Source organism: Aulonocara sp. 'chitande type north' Nkhata Bay, linkage group LG10 (assembly GCF_057382095.1).
Source record: "Aulonocara sp. 'chitande type north' Nkhata Bay isolate Kocher_YH1m ecotype deep benthic linkage group LG10, A_spYH_male_GT1.1, whole genome shotgun sequence".
Taxonomy (NCBI): Eukaryota; Metazoa; Chordata; class Actinopteri; order Cichliformes; family Cichlidae; genus Aulonocara; species Aulonocara sp. 'chitande type north' Nkhata Bay.
In genome coordinates this window covers 29,494,930-29,522,033 of record NC_141353.1, presented here as the reverse complement: position 1 = coordinate 29,522,033, position 27,104 = coordinate 29,494,930, and the positions used below count along the sequence as shown (strand labels likewise).

Here is a 27,104-nt window from a genome sequence, read left to right as displayed (position 1 = left end):
GCAATATAGTGAAATTATCCTTTTAAAGATGGGTATTTACTTGATAAACCCTCTGTGTTTGCTTGTGCTGGTAGAGGTTCTATAAATAGTAATGAGGTTAAATTATAGTAATATAAAGAGTGTCATCCCCAAAATGACACATTTTTGGGTTGCGTGTGTCTCTCCAAACAGCTCAGTGCGTGCGTGTGAGGATGTGGCGGCACAGCTGTCTGTGAGTGTCTGCTGGTTCACATCTGATCTAAGCAAAGCCACACATGCCAAAGGGGACAGAAGCTTTACACACAAACAACAATCACTCACACACTCCCATGGTTAGATCTCCTAACAGTAGTAGGCAGTGATTTTTAGTGATGATCCCTGGGGAAGCATCTTCTTTTTTCCCTTTTTCTCACTCTCTCCTCAGCCCGAGTGTGTGTGTGTGTGTGTGTGTGTGTGTGTGTGTGTGTCTGCAGGGATGGTGGGGGTTCCCGCAAAGACCATAAAACACTTCAGCCTGACGTCTCCTACTATCCATGGTGTGATCTGGTGTTAAAAAAAATCAATGACTAAATTAAGCAGACAATGAAGTGCTTTTATGTTTGTTTTGGTAATGGAGGGGGTGAATCATACACGTCTGTGTGTGAGTGTGATGACCAGAGAAGGCTCAGAAATTCTGTGATCAGATAAAGAGAGTTAAATGTTTTGAAACACCCTGAGGTATTTTGTCTTACATTTTAATTTTGCATGATAATTTCAAGCTCCCGTTTCCTCTAAGCTTCTAAATTCCACGGATTTTAATTTTCACATTTGGGTGAACTGGCCCCTGAAAATGACTCCAAATCAGTTAAAAGTGGTCTCTGTTTTCGATATACGCACTGATACATAGTCTGTTCTCACTAAATATCATTTACAAAACCGTCAGAGGCACAGGTTTCTGAGACAATTATGGATGTTTTTGTTTTTTTGCAATGGGATTAGATAACATTATGACAAAATAGCAGTAATACAATGTACTTTTAGAAGTGGGGATGGACAGATTGACAGATGAGGTCAGGCAGGAGTGTCTGCACTATGATGTTCACAGATGACATCTGCAGTGAGAGTAGGGAGCAGTCTGGAGCATGTTCTGGAATAAAAAGGAATGAAAGTCAGTAGAAGTGAGACAGAATACATGTGTGTGAATGAGAGGGAGACCTGTGTGAAGATGCATGCATAATGATGGTGTATTAGTTAAAAATCCGGTGTCAACAATCCAAAGCAATGGACAGTGATCCATTGCTTCTTCACATCAGAGGTGAAGAAGAGAGTGCAGGGTGGAGACAAGTATCTGGGGTCATTTGTGACAGAAGGATAGCAGCAGGAGTGAAAGTGAAGGTTTACAAGATGGTAGTGAGAGCTGCTGTGATGTGTGGTTTGGAGATGGTGACGTTGACAAAAAGGCAGGAGGCTGTGCTAAAGATGTCCAGATTTTCACTGGGACGAGATTAGAAATGAGTACACCAGAGGGACAGCTCAGGTTGAATGGTCTGGAGACAAAGTAAAGAGGTGGGATTGAAGGTATGTTGGGGGAAAAGAGGAAGACCACAAAGAAGATTCGTGGATGTAGTGAAGGAGGACATGCAGAGGGTTGGTGCAACAGAAGAGGATGCTAAGGATGAGTGAGATGGAGTTGGATAATCTCCTGCTGTGAAAGAAGAAACAGTAGAAGTAGAATTGGACTGTACTAAAGCAAAAAAAAGTGTAGACATTTTGCTACATGGTATTATTTTAGCTCACTGGGTTGCGGCGGTAACCATAAGCCACAGGGCTAAGTGCTCAGGTTTGAGTCGGACCAGATGTTCTTTGCTGTGCATCTTCCTCCACAATCAATCCCCCTCTTCTCTGTGTGGCATCTAATTAAAGTGGAAACCCCCTAATAATAACAACAACAATAGTAATGTATTAAAAAGGAATCTTGACAGACTCGTATTAGTGCTAAACATTAAGCCACTCTTAATTTTATGCCTGAGAAAAGACAATATTTACCCAGAGTGACATTTCGAGTTTTTATGTATTATATAATTTGCCAGTAGAGGGACTGAGAGAGGACGCACATTAACTGTAAAATGCAAACTTTATACAAGACAACTGTTAACTGTTTTCAACAGCACAGACATCAATAAACCAAATAAAGATAAACTACTTGTAACACTCTTAATTGCACGTCTATAAAATAACACTCCTGAACAGCATCCTGGGTGGTGCAAGAAATAATTTTAATAATATTGCTGTGTTATACTGTAAAAGTGCCAGAATCTTAAATAGAATTCCAGCCTGACCCCATGAAAGCTGGTCTTTAACCTGCTGGTTCCCTTGTACAAAGTACAAAGCGCTTCCAACAGTTAGAAGACAAACAAGGTGAGTTACCTGCACCTGCTGTGCGTGACATGTGCAAAGGTGATCTTCATACAATGTCCTGAGAACCTGAAAACATCTGTAGGTTTATCTGTTCTGTACTTCACTCGTCCTGCTCCACAAATAAACGAGAAGCTCTGCTTTCCTTCTGTAACAGTATATTTTTCAGCTCTCTGTGGAGGATCACTGAAGCCATGCTGACAGAAGCATTAAGCTCAAATACGTTTAAAACTAAAACCAATGCATCCACAAGATTTTGCCTATTAATGAGCTGAAATTACAGAAGATGAAGCTGTATTGATCTCTGTGGGGAAACGAGCTATGCGAGCAGCAGACAGAATACTGCAAGTGAAAATGAAGAGAAGTAGGCACAAGAACTGAATAAGCAAAATAAGCGAATGGAGGTTTGCAGCAGACAATACTGTAATATTTTAAAGCAGTTTGTAGGGATACATAAATACTTTAATAATGTTGTGGGTTTGGTTTAAAAATACTTTAAAAATACTTAAATATATACACTGTTTAAGTTCAGGATCTAAAGTGAGTAATTTTATGAAATAATACATTCAATAAGTGAAGGAACCTTGTGGATGTGTGAAAAATGTCAGTATTTGGACAAAAGAAGCTGCTCTGAGATAAAAGAGACCAATATTTGTAGAATGTGACATCTTCATTTTAGAAATTCATCCACAGTTTCTTGTATTATTTTACACCATCTTTTGTATCCACTCAGTCAATGACTGCAGTGTGAAGAGAAGCATCTCTTTGAATGAGAATGCAGAAAGAGAAGATTCTTGGACGTATAAAAAAAGGCACGGACGGGAGTAAAGTGTATGAAACTATGGGATTTTCACCTTCACTTTAATGGCTGCACAGTCACAGGAAGTCGGTCTGCAGTCCATTGATTGGCCAAGCCGAATCAGAGCAGAATTACATGAACCAATCAATGGCTCTGATAGCTCAGGGGCAGCGGGGAATCTGAGATCGAACCACATTGCCAGTTTTCACCTCCCGTTTTACATTTCTCAGTGTCTTTATTCCGTTTTTCTTCTCGGCCCCCTTTTTTTTCTCCATTACCAAAGGCCCCGAGATAATGGTTATGAATAGGCAGTGTGACCATGTGGCGTTTAAGGGCATAGCGTACGTTTGGGAAGAGGAGATGAGAGACTGAGCTAATTTGTGAAGAGAGATTAGTCCATTCAGTGGCTCGCTGTGCTGCTGTCAGGAAGGCTGATGGGGATAATTGGTGGGAAGCCGAGGACAAATATTGTTGTATGTTCCCATTGTCATTGATGATCATTCGGTAGACCCAGACGCTCTGATAAATTCTCCTGCATTTGTTTGATTTACAGTTTAACCTCCTTATTATTCACAGTGGGGTTACTAGTGTTAGTGACAGCCACTAAAAAATATATCTTTTAATCATTTATACAGCAAAAAAACCGGTAATGTATCAATATCAAGTTAATTGCATCACTGCCGTATAATTATCTTTAACAAATGAAACAAATGGTCAAGACATTTGTTAGACTCTGTGTTGTGGCAGTGGTATCCACAGTCTCCAGCAGCATGAGGATTTATTTGCAGAGCTCAACTCTGTGGAGGAAAGCTGGACCTCTGCCAGCAAATGAGCCTTTGTAGATTACTTGTCAAATACATTCCAGGAAATTTACTAATACGTTTCTTCATGAAACAATAACTAGCTCCTTACACATACACTCACTGGCCACATTGCTCAGATGTTTAGGTCCATATTGACTTTCTAGCTTCACACAGTTGCTTCAGATTTGTCAGCTGCACATCCATAATGCAACTCATCCCAAAGGTGCTCTGTTAGACTGAGATCTGATGACTGTGGAATCCATTTGAGTTCATTGTAATGTTCAAGAATTGGGTTGGTTTTAGATTTGTGACATAGCTGCTTCCGGCAGGATACACTATCAGATGATGTCATGAAGGGATGGGCGTGGTCAACAACAATGTTCTGTAGTAGGCTGTGGTGTTTAAACGATGCTCAACTGACACCAAGGTGCCCAACGTGTTCCAAGACAATATCCTCCACCACAACGACCAACCTAAAACACTGCTTTCATGTTGTTTCCACAAAAATTCTGATCCTACTATCTGAGTGTTGCAACAGAAACCAAGACTCATCACACTCAGTGTTGGTCAAGTTGCTTGAAAACAGCAAAAGTTACTAATAGTTACTAATTACTGATTACTTCTCAGTAATCCTGTTACTTTACTGATTACTTTCCAAAGTAATTAGTTACTTTATTACTTTTTAAAAACACGATACACAACCTGAATAATAAAGCAATAGACCTTTCAGCCCAATTCTATTTTTTCTGCATAATCAATCATATAAAATGTAATCAAATGAAAAAAGTCTCTTTTTAAAACTTGTTTTAAACGTTTAACTTTATGGACATTGCATTAAGCGAAAATTTAATTATATCCAACAGTCTTTGACTTGAATAAGTGTGTTTAACATTTAAACCTATTTTCTGTATATTCCAGTATATAGAATAAAATAATTTTTGGTGTTTACACTTACTCTTTCAAATAGATGCAAGTAAAACACAGCAAAAAATAAATAAAATCAAAGATTCAGCGGCACTAAGTCCTGTCGCTCTTTAATCTATTTTTACCTGTTTAGCAGGAGTGGAGCAGGTGGAGGTTTGCCTGATGCTGCAGCGGCCATGTCAGTGGGAGGATCCGGGGGTTTCTCTGTGAATTTTACATTTCCCGTGGCAGCGTGCTGGGCGCTTGCTCAGATTTGAAGTTTAAGTTTTCGCTTTAGAAAGACGTTTTCTTCCCACGGAGAGTGTACAGAAGACGCTAATGTTTTTGTCACTTTTTACAGAATCAAACTCAAAGTGATGTCAGTGGTTCCACGCTTTAAACGCTGCACGGTCGTATTCTCTTCCACACTCCATATTATCCATTGTTGATCTGCACACATCTGTTGCTGCCACAGATGTTGCACACTCGTACGTCATTGTCATGAGACACTCTCACAAGCAAAATCACGGTTTAATAACGCAGTAACGCAGTGTACCTACAGGAGAGTAACAGTAATATATTTTTTTGCAACAGAAATCCCTTACTTTAATTGTTACTTGAAAAAGTAATCAGATTACAGTAATACGTTACTTGTAACACTTTACTGCCCATCTCTGATCAGACCATTCTCTTATTGTCCAGTTTTGAGCCCGTATGAATTATAGCCTCAGTTTCTTGTTCTTAGCTGAAAAGACTGGAAGCCATTGTGGTCTTCTGCTGCTGTAACCCAACTGCCAGTGTCAAGGTTTGCCACTTTTCTATGAAGGGCATCTTTTCTATGGTAATCTGTACAAACACTGAAAAAATATCTCTGTCTATCTATCTATAAAAAAAAACTATAGCGACCTTTCTGGATGGGCCTGAGCCTCAATGAGCTGCCTATAACCTGGTGTGTTTTTGGTAAACCACCTTTAAGTGTGAAAAATCCTGTTGTTAAATGTGTGGGAAGGGTGGAAGTACAATGCCAAAGCAACAGACTGCCTGATTTATTATAAAGCACTGAGCCAGCATGATCATTTCATGGCTCCCTGCCTTGCTGTCACAGTGCCACCCCTGGTCATGTGTTAAAGTTCAGGACAGTCAGTTGCTCCGTTAGTGTCCCGAGTCCTTGAACCTGAATGGCGTCTAAGCCATTTGTCCCTCTCACACTGAAAGTCAGTAAGAACGTCCAGGTGTTTCTGACAGCAGTCTCTGCACATCATTACTGAGAATAGGTAGAAAACAAAGGCAATGTGACAAATGCAGTTCTTAAGAGGTCGGGATAGTCCATCTGCTTCCAGCACAACAGAGTAGGTTAGAGAAATACGTCACCGAGGAGATTTAGCATCAGAAGTGCTTTGCGGGATTATTTATTAAGCACAGATTTTCCAAAAGGAAGGGGGAATGAAATGAGGAACTTGAAAGCAAAAGTCTTTTTTGTTGCTGACAAGCTGAGACTGCACTGGAAGAACACCCGGGATTTTATGTAAGGTGACAGTTCAGGTTTGGAATCTTTTATGATTTATTAATATCACAAATTCACTAAAAGCATCCAGTAAGGAATCTCACAGTTTAAGCTGAGCCAATTATTTATGTTACACAGACTGTACACAAAGATGAACATATTGTGTCAGCCCCAAATCTGCATTCTTTCTTATGGTCAGCAGGGGGCTCTGTGTTTCAAAAATACGCCTATAAAGAAGTCGCGAGGAAATTACCCCTCAGCTAGCTCTCTCTGTGACCTCAGTAAAGACATTGCTGATGGGTTGATGAACTGATAGACAATCCCCTGGCAACCAAAGCAGTTTCGCAAAAAAAAAACACTAACAGCTGGCCGCAGAATATACATTTTTGCCTAACGAGGACAGTTTATCAGAGCCTTGATACAGTAACTGTGGCAATGTTTACAATAGCTTGAAAGAAAGCGGTTTGTGTCCTGCTGGGTGCTTTGTGTTTTGCATTTAGTTTCATTATATTTCCATTAACTGTTTAGTTTTGGTCACACTGCCTTTTCAACTGTTAATACACCTCTTCACAATACAGAAGTCAATGTAATGCCAAGGAGTCCTGACTGAGTATTTGGAGTGAGACGGGAGATATTAGGAATTTCTGTGCTTTGTCAGATTGGATCTACAGTACTTTGAGTAGTTTATAGATTTTAAAATATTTAAATTTGTGAGTATAATATTATTAGAAAAAGATTTAAATGCTCGGGCCCTGTTGGAAGTTGCTTCATTGAATTAGCAAAATATTGCATAAGTGGCTGTGTGTCTTACTTTAGTGTGTTTTAGTTTAAAACATGAACCTACCAACACTCATATGTATTCCTTTAATAACTTCACGTGCAGATTGTTGGATAGAAGAGTTGGGTGAACTGAGGGGAAAAGGTGAGATTTTTTTTATGTAGTAGACAGCAGAGTGATTGGGTTTGGATGGAAAAAGGATATTGAATAAATTAACCCCCCAGCAGTGGAGGGCACTATGTAATTGAGGTGCCCAGTTAGCGTGAAAGTGAGTATTAGATCCCTACGTGTGCATTATCAGCTTCAAATTAAATCTAGATTTGGACAGACTCTCACAAGTTCATGTAGAAAATAAAATGAATCAATATGCCTCTGAGCAGCTGCGGAGTCTTCAGCGGTGTGTGCTACCTTTTCATCTGCACTTCATTCGTGCGGCCGATCTTTGTTATGCGTTCCGTGGTAACCTCTTAACCATCAAGCAAGACAAAGGCTTTCAAAGGCGTGTGTGTGGGCGGAAGGGGTTAATATGACCTCCTACATGCTGCCCCTGCCTTTGCCTTCATTGAAACAGTGACATCCTAATCTGCATCGAGTCATTTGTATTCAGCATGGTGCTCTGAGTCACTCCAGATCCAGATAGCAAGCAGCCTCTTCCTCTTATATGCGCTCAAGCTGCGCAGTAGAACCTACATTTTCTCTGCTGCTAACACCTGAACACTTGCTTTCCTTGGCTGTCTTTAAGCATGAAAAAGCTGTCCCATTTGTGTTTTAGGCATGCCTGTACACAATCTGAGTGTGCAGCATGTTAGTCCTATTTAAGTCCGTTATCTCTCCGTCCATGGGCTCTGTTCAGAGGGGCTCTTCTGCACTGTGGTGCTGCCCTTTAAATGGCTGCCTGTGCCCCTCATTTGTCTGAGGATACTTCCGCATGGGTGAAAATATACAGACCTTTCAGCGGTGAACGCTTGTGTGTATGTGTGTGTATTATGGCTGGTGGAGAAAGAAAGGATGTAGAGGAAAAGGGGGGAGGGAGGCTGCTAATGAGAGATTAATGTGGTGAAGTAGGGAGGAAGATGGAGGTTGAAGAGATGAGATGTAGGGGGGTTAAGAAAAGGAGGAGGTGATAGTGAGGAGGGATTTTCACAAGAACTCTGCTTCTGTAGATCAGAAAGTGAGCAATTTTCATGTCTTTATAAAGTAAAATGACTTCATTGAGCTGTGTTAACATTTAATGTTAGCCTTGTGTTGCTAAATTTAGCCGATGGGCATTATGATGAAAAGTTCCCCCCCTGCACTCTCCGTTCTTGTTGGTGGCAATTTGCAAGGACAACCGATGGAAGAGTTGAGTGAAGGACTTGTTAAATAAACAAATAGGTTGGGATATTATGTGCTTATAAATTATCAGCGTGAAACAATAGCTTAGACCTAGAGCTTGAATTATGCTTCGGGGGAAACTTACACCACAACCTATGATTTTAACCCTCTTAACCTCTTAACCCTACGATGCCACCTTCCTTTCAACCTGACCTGTACCTCCTGAAAATGTAACTACACATTGGGTCGATACACCCTGCAAAGACTCTGGCATGGAGGGTTACGGCGTGGGGTTAAGACAGGTTTCTGGCTATGTCGTAAGTTACAACATAGATTTCCTACGGAAGCATAATTCAGGCATTAGTCACAGAGACCAGTCCCCGCTGCCAACCTGTGGCCACCAGGGAAAAATATATATTGCCTGTTGCAAAGAGGATTCTTTGGTTGCTCTCATGTTGCTTCAGTCCTCTGTAGTTTGCGTTGAAGACACTGATTTGTCTGCAAACACTTGTAAACTACTTGTTGAATACACATTTTTCCTAGAGACCAGTGGTTACTTAGGAGTCGCTGACTGGTCTGAGCTTCAAGAGCTACTCCTCATAGGCTTTCAAGGGGTAAAGAGTTAGTATTTGAATTCAGGTGCTTTCAGTCCCATTGTCACACTACTACCCTTGCAAACATTTGTGAACGAATGGGTCTTTCTAAAGCACCAAGTGTATTCAAGTGCTGTAATCCCATAGTTGTAACACGCCAGTTCATGAAAGTTTTGCCATCCTTGATATTTCACGATCAACTTTAAATGATGTTATTGCAGGCTGGCAGTGATTATAGTTATAGAGCAGGGTCACCAAGTGCTGGCATTAACATCAGCACATCATCTGTGCACCGGGAGCTTCATGAGGTGTAATGTGTAGGTTGGCCTGCACAGTAATCCAGTAATTTGTTGGGAAACGTTTTTGATTGACGAAGTGTGTTTATGTGGCTGCACATTCAATGTGTGTGTTCTTTCTTTAATACAAGTCACTCCTGATTGGGTTACACTTCTGACATGCCTACCAAACAGGAACTGATACACCTTAAAGCCCAGAAACCACAGCATAGCACTGCACAGTTTTCAATGGAACTACATTTGCTAGTCGGTGGGAATCTCGATAAATGTCTGTAGAGGACTCTTCTTAATTTCATTGTACATGTACAATGACAATACAGGGCTATTCTATTCTATTCTATTATATTCTATTCTATTCTATTCTACTGTAGCAAAACAATACAAAAAGGAAGAATTAAAGTTAATTATTTACCTAGTTGGATTCTCAAAGAGACATATCATTAAATAAGTTAATTAAAATCAAAAATGTTAACACAGCCGGTGATATTCATCCAGGTACCCAACCCAAGATTGCAACTGGAGAAACTGCACAACCTGTGTAACCCCATCAACCCGTCAACATACTGCAATTTACATTTTGCAAAAGCTTTTTTAAGACACAACAACTTTGTGTAATGCTATGGGCGCATGTGAATGAATTTCATACAACAGCTGATTTAATCACGTGAAATTGTTAATCTCTCTAGATGAACACACGAATGCAGACAAACACAATCAACATTCTTGCTTACCTAGTTAAGATAATGCAGTGATTACATCAAAACCCTGGTGTCTTTAAATGAAACCAGCTTAAAGTGCCAACTTTTATTCACACAGTTTAAAATGTAATTTCTCTGCAGGTTTCTCCTCATTCAGTTTTGTTCTGCCCCCATCTTATTTACTCCACCTCCCCGCACCCTCCCTCCAAATCTGTGTGCTAGTTATATAAGCGCCCCCCTGAGGTGTGTTTTTGAGTCTGTGCGCTCGTTTGTTAGCCGAGGTCGCACAGGTTGAGTTAGAACTCTGAGGAGACAACGTGCACTGAACAACAGTTAACGGTTAATGTGATCCTTCAGATGCTGTTTGATTCATGAAATCGATAGTTGGCCTGAAGTGTTTTAAACATTGAGGAAAGAAACCGCAGAGCGAGCATAAACGGGCCAACTGGGGAAAAGGAAGGAACTGTTTTTAGGGTTTCCACAAAACAAAAAGATTTCACAAATGTGTCTTTACAGGCAAATTAGCATTAGTACAAAGGTCTAAAATGAGTTTTCAGACACTTAAAATGTTGAAGCTTGTAACAGCTCATATTTCATGCATTCAACAACCTGAGTTGAGTCATGGGGTGTGTGTGTGATTATGCAGGACAAGCAGAATTTTATAAAACTTGGAGGAGCAAAGGAAACAAAATCCATGAAATTGTACTGCTGATCTGAACTGAATTCCTTTCTTTCAAAGTGCAAGGGCATTAGCCTTTACTACACTATTATCCTTCTAGCTTTTAAAATTTAATCATCTGAGTGCAAAAAGAAATGTGTTTCTTATTTTTCTTCATAAAGTTGGTCTGTAGACAGCTAAAGAAATCTTTATCAACTCTTCGAAATTGACCTATTACGCTTTCCCTTTATTTCTGCCATTTTATATTAGACTGATGTTAAATCACATCCAAAAATCTCTCGCCTCACCTCGTCCACTCCCTGAGCACACTTCTTAAGCACAAGCGCTCCCTCCTCCTCCCTCTCGTTCTCTGTTTTCATGCCTATTATCTTTCAATCCCATCAGTCGCACAAACAGACATCACAGTCTATCTGAACCATCAAACAAGCACGCCCATCGTCAGGGTTTACTGCATTTAGTGTGTAGACACATTGCACAGATATACTAGAGCAGACACATGAGACATTTCAGAAATGAAGAATGTAAACGCTAGCATCCCGGAAGGAGCTTCAGCTTGACACTGTACTTTTTGTGGCATTAGTTAGCAAATGAACGAATCCGGCATGATGTTGAACATTATCAGCCTTGGGAAGACCAAAAAGCATCCTTTTATTCTTGTTTTCTAGAAGATGTATGCTTTTACAGTGATGGACACTAATGTTAAACAAGGCCAAAGTTTCAAATAATGAGCTGCACAACAGTGTGCAAGTTATTCATGCAGACTGCTCTGAACATTTCCTCTATTTCTTATCCTTAAATATATCCTTAAATATGCTCATCTCAGGCACACCAAGCCCTGCCTCATGTGCTGTTCAAACTTTCAGCTTGAGAGGGGCAACCAATCAGAAGAATGTTAGCATAAAGGGGGAGGAGCATATGTGCAAGTAATCAGGTGTTACAGTTTCTACAATATTATATCCTCTCATATCCTAGGGATAAAAAAATTGTTATCAGACAGTGGCTGTGAGGCTCTGAGCAGACATTCAATTTTTTATGACAACTTCATATTATCATGCATCAACAACATATTCACCCTTCAGGCAGTTTTCAAAGAATTATAAAAGGTATGACTAGTTGTCTGTGGTGCCTTCAACTCTCTCTCTATTATCATAACTTAGGCCCAGTTAACTGTGAATCAAGCAAAGCTGCTCAAATACAATCCAATAATAAAAATATAAAGATGAAAATGAGCACAATAGGTCATCTTAAAAGCACCAAAAACATCTCGAAATGAAAATGAGGACGGCACTCCTCATTGTGGCTATATCTCATATTAGGTCATGTACTGACTAGGTCACACTGATGTTTGCTGCACACTGTGAAACTCTGTCTGTGCTGCTGTGTTTAAAACGTAAATGAAGGATCCACATTTTACAATTTGTGGCTTCTTTCCAGCAACATCGAAATCTGAAACAGCTTTGTGTTAAATTAAAATCAGCTTTATTGAGTAAACACATTCGCTCTTAATAGCTTAAGAAATTCGTTAAAGACTCCAGTCTAAAGAGGTTGGATGCGAGTTGTTGGTGAACGCATGCAAGCGAGAGCCAGTGATTCTGTTGCAAATGCAGAGATGAGAAAATGCTAAAGTTTGCTGCTTTTGAAGGTAATGACAACCTGTTTTATGATTTCGGAAAAAGCTGCTGATGCTGTGCCTTTTTTCTCAAGAGAACACCCCTAAGGTGAGCTCACATCAACTAATATAAGCAACAGTACTGATCATATCAGAACAAATACAGCTGTAGCCGCAAAAACCCCAGAGGGCAGAGAATTGAACAAAGGTGTATCTTACTGCTTATGATCTGAAGTTTTATTTTGATAGAGAAACATTTTATTATTCCCTCTTTAAAGGATTACTTCGTGTCACTTTAATGTTCACTTAGTTGTTATTTAGCTGTTATCGGAGGATAATGTCTATGAAAGAGGCTGAAGATAATAATTTGTGTCAGGCCCTCTGTGTTTGAAATGTGTCAGATGAATTGCTCTGCTATTTGCTCAGTGAAAAACAACTAAAGTGTGTCATCGGTTCACACCGGACAGTGAAAACGTAGCTAATGCAATGCAGAGAGCTACCTGAGTTTAATTAGTTATGATGGCCTATATCATCTGATGGGCATTATTGAACATTTAGAAGCCATCGGGGGTTGTGAAGCAGCCTCATCACCTTCGTTCTCAATTAGAAAGCTATTTTGGGATGTGAGGATGCTCTGATGGATTTTCTCCAAATTAGGACAGGAAGTCATGCCAGTTGCTTTGTGTTAATCATTTCAAGATTTCGGCTCAAATCTTTTGCATCTTTGAGATCTCATTTGATTTTTAATGCATTGCAACAAGGAGAAGCAATGCCACAGTAAACACAAGTTGGTAAACTTTATCACACAAGTAACAAAAAGAGAAATGCACTGGGTTTACAAAGTCAACAAGCTTCTGTTTGTTCACCTTGGGAGGATAAAGTTTCTTTCATGGGTTAGCACTTAGGCTTCATATGCATTACATGTGCGTGTAGAAAAAAAAGAAGTATCAGGAACAAAACACCAGCACAAACAAACAATTTCTGTAGAGCTAGTAAAAATAATCCATTCTGTTATTTCTCTGACAGTTTAGTACAAAGCAATAGATGAACCGACCCACTAACGATGCTATCTTAGAAGCAGAACTAAAATATTACAAAAACTTTTCTACTTAATGAGCTACAGCTTTTTGTGAGCAGCCCATGTGAAAGCAGATAATCTGATTAGATTTAGAGCATTTGATACGTACGGTTACATATTAATAATGGAACAGTGATTACTGTAATACAACAAATTAACACCAGATTTTATGAAGCAAAGCATAAAAAAAGTGTTAATTGATGCAATGGAAAATGGATTTAATTAGTAACAGAGTAACTCAACAATTCATAGCAGAGAGCTCAATAGGTTCCTCACATAGCACAGATGACCCGGTTGGATATACTGCGTATATTTAAATTTGTTGATAATACCCTTGTAATATTCCACAATGACTTTCTTTTAACAATAAGTGTGGCTTTTTAAAAAAATGAAATATTGATATTGTGTGGGGTATGGCATGGTGGTGCAGGGGTTAGCCAGGTTTATGAAACAGGTTTAATAATGGAAAATATCTGGCTCTTCATGTTAAAATTCCAGTCACTGCTAACCAGTTATCCTGGCCCTCCCTGACCAGTCGCTGTTTTTTGCTCTGCAGTCAGTCTCTCAGCCCATCATTAGACAGACCGCAGCATCTTGGACTCCAGCTGGCAATGGTAGACGTTTTCTGTTGTGGAGATCCACAATGCTGCACCGAGCCACTGAGGCTGCAGAGCCAAACAAGGACCATTATACTGTCTATCAGTACATATCTAACTGCTCTCCAAAGTGTTGGAGTTTGAGTCTGACTTCACGGAGGATGCTGATTGGTGCTCGGTCGTTAGCATTACAAAGCAGGACTACTTATATATGCAGAAGAGTGTTTTTTATATGGAGCAATTTATTAATGCTTTTAAGAACATGTCCATGTAACTCCTTTTTTTTCCCACCTCCATGCATGCACATGCCTACACGTGTGTCGTAATCAATGCATCTGTCCACTTAAGAAAACAAACAAATAAAATTATTACAGAAAAAAATGTCAGAGCATAACCCCCTTTTAGTCTGCATACATTTAGCTCACGTAGGAAATCTTGTAATAAGTGCTTAAGATTATCGACTAATTAATGTCCTGTCTGTCCTGTTTCCCTCCCCGCACAACCAGTTGTAGTACATGGCTGCCCTTCCTTGAGTCTGGTTCTGCTAGAGGTTTCTTCCTGTTTAAAGGGTGTTTCTCCTTCCCACAGTCGCCATGTGCTTGCTCATAGGGGGTCGTATGATTGTTGTTGAGTTTTCTCTGTATTATATTGTACATAAAAAAATATAAAAATAAAACAAACTGGAGGCCACCATCGTTGTGATTTGCTGCTATATAAATAAAATTGAAATCTTTCAATCTGTAGTTATCTCATAAAGGTGATGTACTCAGTTTCACAACAGTAGCAAAGATGGATTAACTGACCACATTTAACACAAGACCAAATGTGTATTCTCTGTAATAAACTCTGTGTAGTGCCGTTTAATTACATATTATGGCAGTTTTTTGGTCAGTATTACATTAATTCCACATATACTGTTGCTAAGGGAAGTTTTTTCTACCTTAAATAAAAGTCTGAGGTAAACGTTGAACAATTTAAACACTTGTCACAAAAGTGTAAAAAAGCACAGAAGAATAAATTCGCATAATACGGCTCAAAGGCCTCCGTGCAGAACTCGTTCAGTCCATGTCGACCTTCACAGAACCGTATCAGTCAAGTGCTAATATCAACATTGTTCATGCAACATTAACGCTAATGAAAGCCTAACGGATTGAAGTGAATTTCTTTGCGAGACAGAGACGCCCAGAATATTTTAAGAGAGCGACAGAGACAGAGAGGGGTGTGGGAGGGAAATAGCAGCAGGTCTGCTGTCAGATCGCAGTGAATAAGTCGTGTGATTTCACAGATGGGTTTTAACAGGAACACACTCTGGCCAGGGGAGTTGTTCTCACATGCCGGAGGATGCTGTTACAGCTCACACACACACAATTATACGTACTACACATTTTAAAAAATGACAGGAAGTAACTGCAGCACTTCAACTTGCCAGAGATTCCTTATGGTATGTAGATCATGCAGACGGAATATAAAGGATAAGGCATGTTTTTATAGTAAAAACCAGAGTGGTTCAAATAAACAGGAAAGAAAATCATGGCTCTGGAATCAAACATCAACCTAAGAGGATCTGAGGCTTTCACCACACAATGAATCATCATTCGCACAATGATATCATTTATATTTTTGGTCATTTTTACTTTTTTTTTTTTTTAATAATAATAATAATAATAATAAAAAACAATGACCCAAAGTAAATAAATAGAAGTAAATCAGTGAGAACCCCAAAAAACAAAGAAGCTACAATATAGACATGTAATTAGCTCTGATGAGTAATGTTGTAATAAGTTTATAAGATTACAGAAATCTTTCAGTCTGTTTGGGCGACATAAAGGGATAAAATCTCATAAAAGTAAAATCAATGAGAACCAAAAAGGTGCTGTAAGTATAGCCCATTTTTTTGGCTTCTATATTTGAAAGTATGTGAGATGTGGCTATAGAGGGTACTGAGTTGGTCATGATTAATGAAAGTAAATATTGTTTGTAAACTGAATTTTTTTCATTTGCGTTTCTGTAAAGACAATTTTTTTTAATGAAATTGCTTATATGGTGTGTGTTTACTTCAACCACTGAAGCTCTTTTCTAAATTGTCCTTCTTTAGTCATAATTCATAGTTTAGTCAAACCACATTTTTATTGATATACACAATCAAGACAGTCAAATCTTGTCCGTAAGGATATGGGGAGGTCGTCAAATGTCATTTTAATTGGGAAGAGAGTTAAGGCCGAGACAGAGTGTGTGTGTGTGTATATATATATATATATATATATATATATATATATATATATATATGCTATGATCATTATACTGTAGTAAGATGTGATATGTGAGTATGGAGGCTTTTGAGTTTGTCATGAGTAATTAAAGTACAGGAATGTAATTAGCTTTTCATCTAGTAATCTGTAAAGTGTAATCGATTAGCAACTTTCCTAGCAACGACTTTCCCAGCACCGACTGATATTATCCTGCAGCTAAATCCAGGGGTACAGCAGCAGTTCATATGATTTGACAATCTTCATTAACAGAGTTGAATGGATTCACAGCCTCTGTTCTGCTGTGGACACAGCAATGAGAAATTAATAACCAGTAGTTAAATGAGTGGGCGTGTCCAAACAATTAGCAGGGCTGGTTTAATGGTTATTAGATGTCCGGTGTGAATAGAGGTGGAGAAACCGATCAAGGACGCTGCTCATTAGCTGCTGTTTTCATTAGTTGGAGGTCAAACACGTGCACATGTGTTATATTGAAGTCAGATCAAACTTTAAAATAAATGTGCTGTCTGTTCATTTGTGTTCTGCTTTTCTTGGTTGTGTTGAACAGCTGCAGTAAGTCAACATGTTTCCATAGCGGTGTTAAATTATTCTACTCAAATATTTGCACCTTTGCAGTCAGCTGTCACACATTCCTATCGAGCTTGTAGCTCTCTGTTCACACATTCACTTTACTGCCGGTCAGTGTTTGTATATAATCACTGCAAAGGGAGAGTGACACTCAGATTCTTCCTTTTTGAACGTAACCCTGCTGAAAAAGCAGACACTGCTTCTCAGAAATAAATGCAGTTCATTTCAATTAATCAGCTGTTTTCATAATAAGATAATTAAACATGCCCATCTGGATTTCGTGAAATAAGCTAAGGATGTTTATTTTTATTTCAACATTCTCTTTTTGTTATTAAAATATAACTAAAAGTCATTTTACACACACACACACACACACACACACACACACACACACACACACACACACACACACACACACACACACACACACACATACAGACACACACATATATATACATATGCATATCTATGAATATGTATGTGTGTGTGTGTGCATGTGTGAAAGGAGATATTTTTTACCATTTACAAGTACTCATTAACAAGTAGTGAGAAATAAACACAACGAGTCTCCCATCTTGCAGATTAACTGTAGCTCTGTCATCTTGAACTTGAACTGCAGCTGACTCTCGTAGTCTTTCTTCTCTTCTGCATGCTTGGCAAGCTTGGTGTAGTTGCACTGTTGCCCTTCCAGCTTGCAGTGATAGTCCTGTTGTGAAATGCAGTCGGTGGAGGTTCTTTTTGGGGAAGAACCACAATGATATCAGGGACTTCCACTGTGTAGGGCGTGAAGGGCTGGGGCTAGATTGAGTCTCTCCATCTCTGATGGTTAAACAATAAATAAATGAAATTAAACTAAAATAACTCATCATCTGTACTTAGATGACTGTTAATGTACCTTAGCAGTCTCCACTTATTTCATAATGTGAGAGTAGTAAACTGATACCATTTTGAAACTTCAGTTTGATGTCTTTTTTTTTTTTTTAGCTAAACATTACCATATTTGGATGAGAAAGTGAGGTAACACTGTCAAGCTTGGTTTGGAAGCTGAATTCATAAATTGTACAGAAAAACTCAATACTACCCAGAGAGGGAGCTTGGCAGAGGGTTTTTGCTCTTGGAGTGCTTCTTTTTAGTGAGATCATTTTAATGAAAAAGCTCCATAAAAGACCGATACCTTAAACACAATGGAGAGGTCTAGTTTTGCACTACAGTAAACTGTGTTGAGTCATTCGAGGTCATGGCACCCCTAATTCAGTGTCCATGGATCAATTAGACAAAAACCTCCTGTTCTGTGCAGATGTTACAACAGGGGGAAACTATCCATAGAAACCCAGACCAGGCCCACAACATGGTTTTTATCCTGTCATGGTGAAGTGTATGGACTGACTGACTCACTTTGGGATCCAGACTCAAGTGGCCACCAAAGGAACTGCAGTTTTAAGATTTCTATCTTGGCTCCATTTTAACCCCAAGAGACTGCTGCTTCATCTTAACCAGTTCATTCGACTCAGTCTGACATGAGTATAATCTGCAGTCATGGTTTAACACTTTCCACGTTACTTTAGTTTGTTCTGATTCACCACTGACATCTCCATAGGCAGACTTATTGTCAGTGATGAGACACTGGGTCCCGCTTCTGTAGTTACCTCATTCACACTCAATCTGTTTTTATCTGTCACTCTCACACTCAATACACAGAACACACATGCATGATGACCTTTCACCTTGTGTTAGTACTGCTCTGCCTAATGATGACGCTATTTTTAGAGCACATGATTAGCAGTTATCAATTGTCTGAGAGCTGTTCACCCTCTCTGGGTCACTGTGTTTGTGTTGTGCGAGAGAGTGACGTGTTGTGTGTCCTCGACAAAGCTGCTATTGGATGGCTTCACCATTTGAACTCTCTCCAGCAGGCTAGCAAAAAAGAGCCCCTGATTGCAACATGACCGGCCAATTACTGCCCTTTTATCACACCAGATACAGCCCCCCATTGGTCAGCGGACAGAGGGAGGGAGTGGATGAGCTAATTAGGAGAAGCTGGACATTTTTACTGCTTTGTAAGGCAGCTCAATAATACTGCACAAAATCACTCGAATGACATCGTTGATGGGTGTGATCGAGTTCAGAATGGCCACAGTTCTGTTGGCAAGGGAAAAAAGGAGGCTGCTTTTACCGAAAAAGTTGTTATGGATAAATAAGAAGTATATGTACTTCTACATAGATACTATGTGGTTGTAAAGACAGTACACAAGGAGCCAACAACCAAATCTGCACAACAGACTTAATGCCAAATGTCACTTAATGCCATAGTGGCATCACCTTTGTTTTGTGAAGTGTCCTTTGAACATTTGGGGTCATTGTGTTTCGAAACTGGAAACAAAACAGAGAAGATTGCATGCTCATATGGTAGAAATGTGTCAATCACAACGTAGACATGATAAAACGTACCGTGTTTTACAAAATGTGCGACAATGACTCATAAAATGAACATGATGTATTATGACTCAGTCATATAGGAGTAAAAATAGGACCGCAACCTCCTTACAGCAGCAGCTCTGCACTGGCTTCACATTTCAGACACAAAGACCACATCCATCGTTTACATGGTGTACACTTTACAGATTTTTACAAATACAACTTGAATAAAAACATTGTTTGAAAACACATTAACTAAAGCACCTGTGTCTAATGTGTCTAGTGTCTGGCTTTGGGCGGGGTAAAATGGCATCAATGGGTGGAAAACATACGCTGGAACTTTAACAATAGCTGGTAAGTTTTTCTCTAAGCTATACCTGTGGTGAGAAAGTACTTAAACCATTATGTAGTGGATTCAAATGCAGGGGATGTCGAGGGTTGAGGAATGTCGGTGTTCCCGATTTAATACTAAAAAGCTAAATTCAGGCTTAAGTCATGTGATTAAATGTATTGACTTTTTCCATTACTAACCACTACAGGAGAGTCTGGCCCAACGTTTTACCAAACTAATTCAAAATGTAGCAGCACAGGTGGAAATATATTATATTATAGACCAGAGCCACAAACCCTGGTCTCCTTCTGTGCAGGGTGAGGAAGTCACGCTTCCTCAAACACACATTCGGTGAAGGAAATAATTACTATCATTTATGAGATAAAGTTTGTGAACCATATGTAATTATAAGCATTTCCAAACTGATTAATCAACAAATATGGTCTGATTTTCGTCTGTAGTCAAACCCAGAATTAACACACTAAACTCTTATAACTGTATACATTTTTTTATTGAGGATATACAGTGGCTCTCAGGGCTAGAGAAAGTAAAGTAAGTGAAAATAAGTGAATTAATTATCAGATGTCTTGTTTTGAGCACCTTGGTGTTTAAAAATATATTTTTGTCCTCCAGCTTCATGCCTCTTGGCTTGCACCAACCAGGCTGTCTAAAGGCGGCCAGATTTTGCCAGTAGCTGTCCTTTTTTTTTTCCAGATCCTTGAAAACTGGTCATTCCTCTGTGGAGGGTGTTTGCTTGCTTTTTCAATGCTCAACAGTAAGCTTTTACTCACTTTGTTCTATACAATTATTGAAAACTATAAACTTTGTATGCTTTTCTTGTTTTAATCTGTCAAGTTGACTTTTTAAGCGTCATAACACATTTTTGAGTACTACATGGAGAAATTAGGCTGAAGAAAATGTACCTTTAACTGTATAAGCATATATTATAGGGAACAGAATAAGGTGTGTATCTCTATCATTTGCAGCATTATCAGGATCTGTATAGAAAGCTGTGGGTTTTTTTCAGTTTACGGTTTACTGCCAGGATCCTACATTGATAAATTCCTGCAGCATTAATTAGATTTTCTTGCAGGCTTTTTTCTCACAACACATATGCTCGCATTCAGACGGCGGACATAAGGGGTTATTTTCGGAGACAGCTTGCACTGGATTTGGAGAGCGAGGAGGTTTGTTTATGCGATGCCCTTGACATTTCCTGGCTTCTCACATCAGCACGGTCAGAGAATCAAAACTCATATTATTGAACCGTTTTCCTAACAGCCTCCCACTACATTCAGTGGCCTGCTGCACCCTGGCCCTGATAATGAATTGTCCTTGAATCCTGACTCCTGACTTAAACCTCTTCTTCTCTTTTAAGAGCAAATCCGCTGACTTGCCCGCTCCGGTGGGAACAGACTTCTCGATGATGCACATTAATGGTCCAGAGAGAAAAGACATTCCCCTCAGATGCTGTATAAGTCAGACCAATGATATGTTTGGTTCTGTGGCAGAATCAAAGAAGGAGAAAGAAAGAGGAAGGTTAAAGGGAAGGGTGGAGGGAGGGAGTGAGAGACGAGGAAGGAGAAGGAGTGGGCGGAGAAAGCAAAAGCATGTTTGACTTCGATTTGTCATTATCAGAGATAAGAAGGAAAATGCAAATGACTGCAGATGGGAAAGAGGGAAAGAGGATCCTTTAAGAACCGAGTGGAGGCAAATATTTTCTGCACTGAGGGTTTACATGACATGTGGGTCAGATGAGTTAAAAAAAAGACATTTACATGCGAAGATATCGGTTCCCTATAGTACTAAACTATATAATATTCCCAGCAGTTGCTGTTTGAATCTTCCTTTATTGTCAGCTGTCAGGAGGAACAAGGCGAGAAATAATTTTATTATGCAACAGAGTTCTTAAAATTTCAAGAAGCCTGTGTCAAACGATGCCACTGCAGTGTAGACGTATGAATTTGGATTTCTTTTATGAGCACTTTAACAGGCTGAGTCTCCCACTTTCAGAGTGAAGGTGGGTGGTAAATTGGAAAAAAAAAAAACCCTGAAATTCTTCTTCTTCTTTTTAAATGAGAAATAACCCGTCATTGCTAATATTATATATTCTTACATATATATGTGACAGCTGCAATTCACCAAGCATGCCAATACATCTTAAATAGCACAGACATACAGTAATAACTGTGGCTTTTGAAACAGTTTTTTGATTTGTACTTATTACAAAGACAAATTATTACCTCTCCCAATGCAGATATGTTTTTGGTAGTGTGTTCTTGTTATTCTGTCTGTAAATGCAACACTGATAAAACATCATAGGGGTGTAGAGTCTGCCAAGGCCTTCAAGGTCAACTTTATTGTACGAAAATTGACAAAAAGCCTATAACTTAGAAACTATGACTCTTACAAGTGTGGTTTTCGTTGTCAATATTGAAAGTACTGTATAAAAGCTGTATATGTATAAAGAATCTGACTGATTTGTCAAGGTCATTGAGCCCGTTGTCATTCTGACAGCGTAATATACCGACGTTTTGTCACGTCCCGAGGCGTCCCTCAGGAACGTGAAAGGTAACCTTCCGCGTTCCTATGATATGCGCCGGGTTGTGGATGGAATCCAATAGATTGACGCTCCCAGTGGTAATACACGTTCCAGCCGTGTATTACAGCCCTAACTCTAACCTTAATCCTAACCCTAACCATTACCTTATCCCTAACGTTAACCACCACCTTAATGGTGTTAGAAATGGCGACCGTGGCTCAGGGGGTTGGGAATCGCATCTGTAACCGGAAGGTCGCCGGTTCGATCCTTGGGCTCTCTGTCCTGGTCGTTGTGTCCTTGGGCAAGACACTTTACCCTACTTGCCTACTGTTGTTGGCCAGAGGGGCCGATGGCGCGATATGGCAGCCTCGCTTCTGTCAGTCTGCCCCAGGGCAGCTGTGGCTACAACTGTAGCTTGCCTCCACCAGTGTATGAATGTGAGAGTGAATGAATAGTGATATTGTAAAGCGCTTTGGGTGCCTTGAAAAGCGCTATATAAATCCAACCCATTATTATTATTATTATTAGATAGTGTTTTCCAAAGGGATTAAAGTAAAATAAACATACATGTGTAGATTGATTCCAAACGGTTCCCATGTTTCCTCGTTTTTCCGACCTCGTAATATCGGTGGCCGAAAGCGTAACATATGGAAGATTTGTCACCTAGCGTAAAATATTACACCTTGGTGAGTGAGAACGTGTCGAGTCGTTAGATTGATCAGAAGATCAAAGTGATAATAATACTACATAGAAACACAGTTTTAAATAGCTCTAACTGTTGTTGTTTGTACCGAGAGCCTCCGACCTCTTTTTCAAGGTCAAATAAGGTCATGGCTTGTCTTTGATCTTTGAAACTGTGTAGAAATTGTATCGCCTTTGTTTGTATTTGCAACATTAGTAACATGAGGATTCTGAACCTCACAATATAGTTTGCAACCAAATATTATTTCACATTTGACCTCTGACCTCACTTTTACATTTCACATCTGCATTTCTTTCAAGTTGAACATATGTTATATCTTTAAAGAAATAATTGTCAGGAGACTGAGTAAATAATATATACACTGTAGCATAATGTTATATAATGAGCTCAGGTTATTCACGGCCATTTATTTATAAATCAATACCTATTATGCATTACCCACTCCTACATAATGTTTGTGTAATCAAAGTACATCTGTCATGCTAGCCTTATCTATTTTTACTGCACTACAAACTACATTATAAGAACAAAAATCAAAATGAATATATAGAAAATATTATCCTATTCCCCTAAAAGTAAATACTGCCCAAAGATTTAGATGCCTTGGCAGAGGTTTGTGTCCACTTATGAATCACACAAAGCTACTCTATTAGAATCCAAGAATAAATATATGGAGCTGGAAATGTTTAAAGTTATGTAGTGTCATATTTAGTTTATAATATTTGCTAAATCTGGCATTTTGTGCAATTTATTTGGAGGAAAACAAATCACACTGATGATGTATACGTCTCAGGTGTCAAATATGATAGACTTTCCATTACAGGGTTATCCAATTCAAGGTCATTAAGGGTTGGAGTCTATCCTAGCTGGCACAGAGTGCACCCCAGGCACGCTGAGAGTCCATCACAGGCCAAATACACTAAATATACTAAATATAATTAAAAAGATAAATCTCACATTTGTCATTGTCAGTGGATTTTAATTCTCATTAGTTTGTGCATCACATCCAACCAGTGAGAAGAAAACTTTTAACTTTTTGTGCACCACATGTTACAGTAACGTGTAAATTATGAGCAGGAAGAGCTAATATGTCACTGATATTCTGTTTCTGGGAAAATAAAAACAATTAACTGCAGGTATGAAATGTGGTTCCTGTACTGGGCAGGTATCATCTAGCCTGACACACCAGATGGTTTGTTAAAAAGAATGACATGAGAATTCATCCATGAAAACTGATTGGAAAAGGGCAGACAAGTGATTGGATGAACCATCTGTATCTTTCACAGTCTATCATGTGCCAGTCTGGGAACCTGCCAGCCGCTGTACAAGTTAAGTCACTTGATAAGTGAGCCAATCTCTCCAGTTTCAAACGCCAATTTTAAAAACCTAATTTGTAGTCAAACGACATCACTTCCTTGCTTGCATTTCAATGTGTTCCTCTCACATGCAGAAACCAGAAAACCTGTTCTACCTAAAACCTTGAAGGGAAGTTTGTGTACAGATTAATGTCAGGATTCAATAAACATGTTGAGGTTTTCACATAAAATCACCTACGAAAGCCTCTTTCGGAGCAGTCATTGACGTTTCCAAACAAACAGATGTTCCATGGTGCCGTCCCACCAAAACACGCCTGTAGATTCCAGTAGTTCCTGTTAAGATTACTTAATCCAGCTGGCACTCAAAGCAATTAAAAACTAAAAGAGAACAAAGCGGTAATAGAGGATGCAAATATAATATTTTGATGGCTAAATCTGTTCTGATTCAAATCAAATCAAATCAAATCACTTTTTATTGTCACATCACATGTGCAGGCACACTGGCACAGCACATGCGAGTGAAATTCTTGTGTGCGAGCCCCACAAGCAACAGAGATGTGCAAACACAACAACACAAACGAGCAAAATACAAGAATGGCCAACCTGAAACTAATACAATATATAATAGTGTATGCATTTCTGGATGTGTATACTAAATATTTTCCTACGTGTGTGTGTGTGTGTGTGTGTGTGTGTGTGTGTGTGTGTGTATACACATTTTTACAAATTAAATAGTAAAAAAATAAAATAAAATAATAATAATAATAATAATAATAATAATAATAAAATATATAAAATATACAGAGTTGAATATGTGCAAAACAAGTGGCATTTATATACAGTGTGGAGTGCATAATGTTAAAGTTCCAGTAGTGAAGCTGAGGTGTCTATGACGTGTTCAGCAGTCTGATGGCCTGATGGAAGAAGCTGTCTCTCAGTCTGCTGGTACGGGACCGGATGCTGCAGAACCTCCTTCCTGATGGAAGCAGTCTGAACAGTTTATGGCTGGGGTGACTGGAGTCCTTGATGATCCTCCCCGCTTTCCTCAGGCACCGCTTCCTGTAGATGTCTTGGAGGGAGGGAAGCTCACCTCCAATTATCCGTTCAGAGCACCGCACTACTCGCTGGAGAGCTTTGCAGTTGTAGGCGGTGCTGTTGCCATACCAGGTGGTGATGCATCCAGTGAGGATGCTCTCAATGGCACAGCGATAGAAGGTCCTGAGGATGCGGGGGCTCATGCCGAATCTTTTCAGTCTCCTGAGAAAGAAGAGGCGCTGCTGCGCCTTCTTCACTGTTTTGTTTCTTTAATATGTGTTAGCATGTACTTTCCATTTTTCCACCTGTTCAGCTCTCAGATTTATTTATTTACTGGGTTTTTATGCGGCTGCTTATATTCATTGCCCAGCATGTTTACTCCTTCAGTACGTCATGAGCTTCACATTTTTTCCCTGAGTTCCTTTGCCCCATTTTTCTCTCTAACCACACACACACACACACACACACACACACACACACACACACACACACACACACACACACACACACACACACACACATCACCCATGTCACTCTATGAATCCAGACCTCCTCCCAGCATTATTTCTTGTCTCCATGGGGAGCTGAGGGTGGGGTAATGAGGCAGACGGGCCAGATGATGCTCCTCCATGTGAAGAAGATCCAAAGTTTCTTAAACCTGCATTACACAAGGACTCATATCTAACAGAAATGGTGACTGATGGGACTAAAAGATAATAGGCACAAAAACAGAGCTAGGGTGGAGTGGGAGGGAGAGTTTGTGCTTAAGATGTGTGCTCGGGGATTAGACGAGATAGGGACGAGAGATTTTCTGATGAGATCTGACATCAGCCTAATATTAAATGTAAACACGCACACCTGCACACTCAGTCCGTCTTATTGACTTGGATACGGAGCACTGGGGATAGAGCTGTGTTGCTCCTGCTCAAACCTACAGACTCTGTCTTGGTCCAAATCCAATCCTGTGTCCTACTCTTTTCTTTCAGTTTGTGTTTACTCCAACCCCTCAAGAAAAATGATGAAACTTTAATGATCTCTACAGGGAAAATTGTTGTTGCAGTAGCAAAGAAAAAGCAGGACACAGTACAGTTTGTATGAATTAAACTAAAAAACAAAAGTAAACTTCTGGAGCTAATTCAATGCTTTTGCCAACCATCCTGACCGTCTTGCAACCGGGGTTGGTTGACTCAGGTACACAAACTGTCAGAAAAGCATTGAGCTAAGACAGTTTAGGTGCACAGCAAGTAAGTGAACAAAAGAGCTGAATAACTAAATAAACAGCAGCCAGCAGTTTAATTAATGACATCCACACTGACAGTGAGCTCGCCTGCCGACGCTCACAGCACTCTTTGTCTTAATTTCAGTGACATTTTGCAGATGCGTCCCAACTCCTGGTTGAAAATGGCACCTCTACTGAGGTCATTTGTTCGTGCTGGAGATGAAAAAATGCTATTCTGCAAAAAAAGAAGAAATATAAAACCCTGCATCCCTCTCAAATTATTGGACAGAGCTGCAGTGCAGTAGACAGGGAGTCCAGGGAGCCACCAAAGGAAAGCGTATTTTAATCTATGCGACATGAACATGCTTTATTGTTCTCACTAGCCGGGTTCGCCTCATTTGGTAGTGCCGTCAGGATGTCCTTCCGCCTCTGTCCTTTCATGGGATTAATTCTTTCAGACATTTATTGTTACTTCAAACAATATTGAGGGGCATGAGAATAAAACAAACTTTTATGAAGCTCCATTATGATCTCTTCCGTGTTCATTTTTATCCCTGCTGTGCAGCTCCGCTGTGAAGGGAAGCTGGGAGGTTTTCTCCAAACTACACAAAGCTTTGATCTCAATTTTCGGATACTTTAGCAAACTCACACTGCAGCCAATAAGAGAAGAACATCAAGTCAAATAG

At 39.5% G+C, this 27,104-nt stretch overlaps 1 protein-coding gene across 3 annotated transcripts in view; it reads left to right on the top strand.

The window, feature by feature from the left end:
- LOC147321147 (glutamate receptor 4) overlaps positions 1-27,104 on the top strand; it is a 165,131-nt gene that overhangs the window by 6,306 nt on the left and 131,721 nt on the right. The gene's annotated exons all lie outside the window — the stretch shown is intronic.